The sequence below is a fragment of the Herpailurus yagouaroundi genome, unplaced genomic scaffold (assembly GCF_014898765.1).
Source record: "Herpailurus yagouaroundi ecotype Mexico unplaced genomic scaffold, PumYag 159, whole genome shotgun sequence".
NCBI lineage: Eukaryota > Metazoa > Chordata > Mammalia > Carnivora > Felidae > Herpailurus > Herpailurus yagouaroundi.
This window is the reverse complement of record NW_024412400.1, coordinates 71,913,881-71,921,450: the sequence shown is the minus strand read 5'-3', so window position 1 is coordinate 71,921,450 and position 7,570 is coordinate 71,913,881. Positions and strand designations below refer to the sequence as shown.

The 7,570-nt window shown below is 40.7% G+C and overlaps 1 long non-coding RNA gene across 3 annotated transcripts in view; it reads left to right on the top strand.

Moving 5' to 3' along the window:
• LOC121034023 (uncharacterized) overlaps positions 1–7,564 on the top strand; it is a 10,025-nt gene extending 2,461 nt beyond the window's left edge. For all 3 annotated transcript variants that reach the window (XR_005792252.1, XR_005792254.1, XR_005792253.1), the window contains exons 2-5: positions 327–385; positions 1,508–1,722; positions 5,973–6,096; positions 7,469–7,564. This is a non-coding gene — a long non-coding RNA (uncharacterized LOC121034023). The remainder of the gene's footprint in view (positions 1–326; positions 386–1,507; positions 1,723–5,972; positions 6,097–7,468) is intronic.
• Positions 7,565–7,570: the final 6 nt, after the last annotated feature.

The window sequence follows — 7,570 nt, the reverse complement described above, 5'->3', positions numbered from 1 at the left end:
TTCCTTCCTTCCTTCCTTCCTTCCTTCCTTCCTTCCTTCCTTCCTTCATTGCAAAACAATAATGGATTCCTACTATGTGCAGGTGCTGGGCTAAGACTGTGGATATAGTGATAAGATCTGAGTCCTCTAAGAATGAGATTTTTGGCATAAAATAGTCATGCAATTGCAAACCTCTAGATCATACAAAATAATATGTTATGTTCTAGACACAGTAATTATGGGCATAATTATACAAGAAGGAAGCTATGTAAATGTGACTTGAATACATCACACACTTGACCTGAACTGAATTTGCTATCATTAACAGTTTCACTTGATTTCCTTAGAATTTATAAGCGCTGGTGGAAACATGGTTTGGATATCCTGGTCTACTTAGAGAAGACGGGTAAGGAAGTTTGAACTCATAACTCCACTCCTTTTTTCTCTTAAATATTCCTTGAAGCAAGCAAGCAAGTTCAAAGTCATTCCCTTACTCTTAGAGATTTGTTCTAAAGTACAGGTTCATTAATGTTTGTTGTTACTGATACTAGGAATGATGTTTCTACCACTAACTAAAAATGTTTAGAGCAATAATTGATTTATGGAATTTCTTTTCAACTTTTTTTTTTTTAACCTCCTAAAGTCCAGGCAAAGTGACTTAGTATCAAACCAAAGCAATTGTTTCCAACAGAATATTATTAATGTTGTTAAATTATTCTTTCTCAGCTTCCAGTGTTAAAGGGAAGTGACATATTGTTGACAGCTATCAGAACTCTTCATGCTTTAGCAGAAAGTCACTTGAAAAATTACCATATCATTAAACTCATATCTCAAAAATGTTTCAAAAATCTCCCCGAGAACTTCTAAGACAGACAGAGTATCGTTACTATATATTCATTCTTTGCCTTCCAGTGTTCAGACATTGGTTAAAGGCGGAATGGGTTTGGGGAAGGAAATGTCCTGAGGCAAATGCAGCATCAGGAAGAGAGATTAACCCCCTCTCTACTTTGGTTTCTCTCCCCTTTCCAAGGGAGGGGCATCCAATAGAATCTTTTGGAAAGTTGTTGGTCTCTATGAGTAAAGGAGCCCCATTCCGCAGCCAGATACCTGTCCACTCCTGGCTTTGCTGACCTTCCCAGGCAGGAGGGTCCTCTAAGAGCCTGGGAAGAGTGTCTGAGACAGAGTGCATAGCATTGCATAGTGGTACCCCAGGCACAGAAGGGCAAGGACAGTCTCCTTCTATTTTTGGTTCTTGAAAGATACTGAAGGAAGGATGGAAGACTCAGTCTGGGGAATAGCACTGAGAAAGATAAAAAGGCAAAGAACCTACTCTCTGAAGAGCAAAAGGACTGGATGGAGTGAAAAATAGAGTAGAGTAGTAAAAGATGGGCCTGGAGAGGTAGGTTGGAGCCAGATTAAGTAAGGCCTTGCATGCCAGGGCAAGGAAGGTATATTCCATTCAGTGAAAAATTGGAACCATTGTACAGTCTTTGAGCCAAAAAGGGATCTAATCAGTGTTGTGTTTCAGGAACATTAATTTGACAGAAATGCATGGAATGGATCAGGACAGAAAAAGGCAGGAGATAGCATGCATGTGTGACGCTGAAGAAGATACAAAACAAACCACTATCAGGAGATACCACTCCACACTTATTTGAATGGCAACATTTAAAAGGAATATAAACTGACAATATCAAGTGCTGGCAAACACTCAAGAGCATCTGGAATTCCCATACATGGCTGGTGAGAATGAAAAATGAACGATCCACTCTGGAAAATGATTTTGCAGTCTAAGGTTAAGCATATACCAACCATATAACCCAACAATCCCACTCACAGTTACCTAGAGAAATGAAAACATGTTAATATAAAAGCCTGCACATTAATGTTTATAGACACTATTCATAATTGCCCCAAACTGGAAAACATCCTGAATATCCTTGAGTAGGTGAATGGATAAACAAAGTGTTGTACCTTCATACCATGGAATACTATTCAGCAACGAGGAAGAACAACGCATTATAGTGAAATAAGTCAGTCTCAAAGTTTTCATACTGTATGATTCCATTTACATTATATAATGTATATATATATTATATAATGTATGTATATGTGTGTGTGTGTGTGTATATATATATATATATTTTTTTTTTTTTTTTTAAAGTAGGTTTACACTCAACATGGAGCCCAATGCAGGGCTTGAATTCATGACCCTGAGGTCAAGACCTGACCTGAGATCAAGAGTAGGATGTTTAACTGACTGAGCCACTCAGGCACCCCTACATAATACTCCTGAAAAGACAAAACTGTAGGCATGGAGGACAGATCAAAGATTGCTGGGAGTTAGGGGAGGGAGGTGAGCCACAAATAATAGTAATAACAACAACAACAATGGAAGTTTTTTGAGGGTGATGGAACTATTTTGCATACTGATTGTAGAGGTGGTTACATGAATCTGTACTTGTGTTTAAAATCAGAGGGGCACCTGGGTGGCTCAGTCGGTTAAGCGTCTGACTTCGGCCCAGGTCATGATCTCACAGTTTGTGAGCTCGAGCCCTGCATCGGGCTCTGTGCTGACAGTGTGGAGCTTGTAGCCGCTTCAGATTCTGTGTCTCCCTCTTTCTCTGCCCCTCCCCAGCTCATGGTTGCACTCTGTCTCTGCCAAAAGTAGATAAACTTAAAAAAAAATAAAATAAAATCATAGAACTGTATACCAAAAGAAAGAGGCCAATTTTATAGTGTGATAATTTTAAAAATTAAAATTAAAACAAGAAAGCAATGCTAAACAAATTAACAAGAAAAGCAAGGTATTTTCCCTTGTTTGAAATATCTATCAGGCAGAGTATATTAGCATAAATAAACAAAGTCAATGCTAAATAGGAAGAAGGAATGGAAAAATAGATTCTTAGACTGTGAGACTCATAGATTAATCCAGGGTTAGCAAATATGCTTGTTTGTGGCAGACTATATTTCCAAAAATGGCTGCAACAATATGTGTCAGCCTACGTGCTTTTCTAGAACCTTGCTACTCCTCCATCAAGAGGTCTGTGTCCCTATCACTTCAATTTGAGATTGTGTACATCAAGAGAGTATTGAGAAAGCTGCAGTGTGTGCTTCCTGAAGCTAAGTCATAGAAATGCTATGCTCTTTCTCCTGTTCCCTTGGAACACTTGCTCTTAGAACCCAGCCAGTGTATTGTGAGGACTTCCCAGTACGCCATGGAAAAGCTTATGTGAGAAGAACGGAGGTCTTTGTCCACAGCACAGGCTCATCTTCCAACCAGTAGTCAGTACCAACTTGCCAGCCTTATGAGAGCCATCTTGAAAATAAAATCAAACTAGGTAAACGGTCTAGAGCAGAGAAGAGTGTGTCAGCCAAGTCCTAAATTGGCTATTCATGAGCAAAGTAAATGATTGTTGTTGTTCTAATCCGCTAAATTTTGGGGTGGATTTTTACATGGTAATAGATAGCTAATAGAATGTTATTAATCAACATCAACAGATGAGAATGCCTTCCTGGCATTCCTGGGATGGGATGAGGCTTAGAGGAAAAGAATGCATGACTGATCAGTGAGGTTATATACATGCTCATCTTACATTTGAATAAGAGAGTGAAGGCGGGTTGTGATCTGCTCAAGGTCACACAGATATTTTGTACCAGAGCCAAAACTCTGAATCAAGTCTTCTGACATGCAGTTTAGTGTTCTTTTCACACTGCCTGTCCCTTCCCAATAACAGATTCCAGAGACCTGAACCACAGGATCTGCTTCTCTTTGCCCCTCTCATGCGTGTGACAGACATCATTAATTAAGTACAGCGCTCTCCTAAGGTCACCGATGAGCATGCAGATTGTGGACTCCAACTACCATTAAAGAATCCAAGCAGAAAGATGCAAGAACTGGGGCACCTGGGTGGCTCAGTCGGTTGAAGATCCGATTTCAGCTCAGGTCATGATCTTGCGGTTTCTGAGTTGGAGCCTCACATCAGGCTCTCTGTTGTCAGCACAGAGCCCACTTTTGGGTTCTCTGTCCCCCTCTCGCTACCCCTCCCCCCGCCAAAAGTAAATAAACTTAGCAAGAGCTATAACTGATTTATATCGGGAGTGTCAGAAGAATACAGCAAACTCAATCTCAAAATATAAACTGTAAAAAGAGCTGAGATGGAAATGTACATGAGAGAAAGGGAAGTATTTAGACATAACCATTTGGGATCAAGGATGTGTGAAATAACACATAAACTTCTTGTAGAATAGACTACAGAATAACTTTTCATATCCTTGAGGAAATCTATTGTGGATCCTGTTAGACAATTTTCATTTAATATTTTAAAACCCATTTGGTTGTTGTTGGAAGAAAACCTGTTACTTTAGTTCTATAAAGGATAGTGCATGAATAAAATTTGGCCTCATCTTGAATACCAAAGGATTGAAATGCATACAACCCATACAACAAAGCAGTACTGGAATATTTTACACTTTGATGGCTCTGTTCTTCATAATGCACTTGTCATTGAGAACAAAGTAGGTTCAGAAAAAAAAAAACAGATGATTTCTAAGGTATCATTTAAAAGTGTAGGTTGTAAAGCCAGGGCACTGTGAATTTTAGGGTGGTTCGCTGAGAGCCAGATTCAGATTCATTCAACATAGGACCAAGAGCAGAGCTTCTCTGAATTTGATAACAGAAGAGAAAAACGCCCTGCAGAAGTAACTGAAATTCAACTCCCAGAAAAATAATGATCACTGTCTCCCTTTCTACGATTCTGAATAGGGCAGGGGGCTGGGGTTAGGTATGAAGGTTATTTGAGTAAACCAAAGTGATCAAGTTCCTTCATTCATTTGTTCCCTGAGTACCAACTACATGTAAGGTATTCTATTAAACACTACTCAGAATACAAGGATGTTGGGTGCCTGGGTGGCTCAGTCGGTTAAGCATCAGACTTTGGCTCAGGTCATGATCTCACAGCTTGTGGGTTTGAGCCCCGTGTGGGGCTCTGTGCTGACAGCTCAGAGCCTGGAGCCTGCTTTGGATTCTGGGTCTCCCTTTCTCTCTGCCCCTCCCCTGCTTGTACTGTCTTTCTCTCAGGAAATGAATAAACATAATTTTTTTTTTTTTTTTTTTTTTTAAAGAATACAAGGATGAAACGGGTTTTATCTTCAAAGGTTCTCTAGCCGGGACCCCATCATCCTCTTTTAATAGAGTAAAATTTGAGAACATGAGCCTAATACGTTAGAAATCTAAATATCACCCAGTGGCACCTAAACACAAGAGTACTGGGTTTAAGCATTACAAGCAGGATATATCACTGCAATTGTCTAAACAAATCAGCAGTCTTCAAAAGTATCAACACGACCTTCCCTATTTTCTGTTCGTTCGTTCTTTTCTTTTTTTCTTCTTTCCCTTCTCTCTCTCTCTCTCTCTCCTCCTCCCCAACTCTCTCTTGCTTTCTACATGGATTACATTATCATTTGCAATATTACCAATTGCTAGGCCACTTAGATGCTTTAGTGTACTCTTAGGAAATTATTCCTGGTAATGAAATTCTTTTCATCAGTTCCACTTTCAGATTTGCAATACAGGCTCGTCCTTTAACAATTAAGTGTTCTTTTCAAAAAAATATGCAGCAGATGTGGCAAAACAGAAATGTAATATTCTTGGAAGTGGGCTAGTTTGGGTAACAATTCAACTTTCCTTTTTCGTACTTGGACTTTATTCTTCTAGTAATTTCTCTGTCCATATCAAATTTTCAAAAAGGTCAAAGTCATCATTTTGTGTAATTAATTCTCAAATCTTCAAACAAAGGTCAGTTAAATTCTTGTTATATCTTTTCAGGTTTTTGTAGTTAGGACTTATTGTACTTGTTGATTGTTGTAGTTGTTGATTTATGTTTCCCCTAATCTTTTCTGGAATAGAGTATCTCAGTACTTTCCATCAGGTTTTCCTAAACACCAGCAACTTGTTTTTCAATGAATAAATTTAACTCAATGCCCTCTCAAAGGTCTAGAATGTCTCTTAAGTTCCAGTGCACAAGAACAAGACAGAAAATATCTGAGGAAAGTGGACTTCGAAGTCAATCCAATCTGGGTTCCATGTAGGCTCTGCCCCTTCTCCTGGGACTCTAGGTAAATTCCTTAACCTCACTGAGCCTTAGTTTCCTTATCTGTAAAATGGGGATAAAGTGCACATTGCCAGGTCACTATGAGAACTAAGCACAATACAAGAAAGCAGAGAGACTGGTGTATAACAGAGCTCCTTAAATAATTTCCCTTTGTTTTCTTCTAAAAATGACCACAATAAAGCTCAGGATTTAATCATTAAAGCAAACTGTGAGAGATGCAAACCATTCAGGTCTCCATCAATTTTTCTGACATTTTGATATGTAGAATATTTGATACTTCTCCTCTTCTAAGTGGAAAAAGCACCCCACGTAAGGGAAAATGAAAATCGGGGTGGGGGGGGACACCAATAATTTCATAATCCCAGCACTTATGACAGTTTCCATTTTTGTCATCGTCTGGGTTTTATACCAAACGGCCACATTTTCTCCAGAGTTGCACTCGGCCTGTGCTTAGAATGGCATCATGTCTTTTAAGGTACTGAAAGATTTATTCCAGGTGATAGTGGGAAGCTGCCCTGGAGGAAGGAATGGAAGGCTGCGGAGGTGTTAAAGTTCTTTTACATTGTTCAAGCCTTTCTCCAGCACAGAAACTCCACAAAGAACTCCTCTGCAGTGTTCGTTACCCAGGGCGGTTTCTTTAAATTGTTTGACGTCAGAGAAGGAATGCTATAGCAACAGTCTGTCAAACTGGAATTAACTCAGAAGAAAGATGGGGGTGGGGAGAGGAAAACTGCTCCCGGGCGGTACTGACTTCAGAGGAAGCAAATTGGATAGTTGCATTCATTTTATGACATTTTAAACCTAAAACACCCGGAGAAATGGGGGGGGGGGGGGGCCGGTTGAGATGCTTTGTGTGATGTTTTAACTCACGCCGAGATGAGCGACTTGCCAGGGTTATCTGAAAGGCCTACTTTCATCAGTGACGATAGTAACAATAACTTCCAAGTATTGATCATTTATTTGGAGGCAGGCTCTGTGCAAACGGTGCCTCATTTAGTATGTCAGCACCTTTATGAGGCAGGTATCACTATCCCTATTTTGCCAATGACCAAGCTGACTACCTGAGATGTACACGATCAACCGCCCAGCGACGGTAGAGCTGGGCTTGCAATGCAATTTTGTAGGACTCTGGACTCCAGTTGACTTTCTTACACGGAGAATTCCAGACTGTTAAACCTAACGGGGACTTGGGGTCTTCTAAGTCAGCGCCCCCCCGCCCCCCATCCTGCCAAGAGCAAAGTGAGGCTTCTATGGTGCCAGGAAGGAAACCGGCCACACCACTCGGGCGCAACTCAGAAGTGTGCTCCGGCGTCCAGGCGCCACAACGACAAGAAAACGAAACTGCCTGGGAATTAATGTTTTTCTTCTTCTTCTAGCAGGAAACGAGAGAGAAAATAGGAAGCAGAAGCTGCGCGCGGCACCCCCCGCCTTCGCCCCCCGTCCCCCGCCCGGGCGGCGCGCGCTCCTGGGTGTGCGCG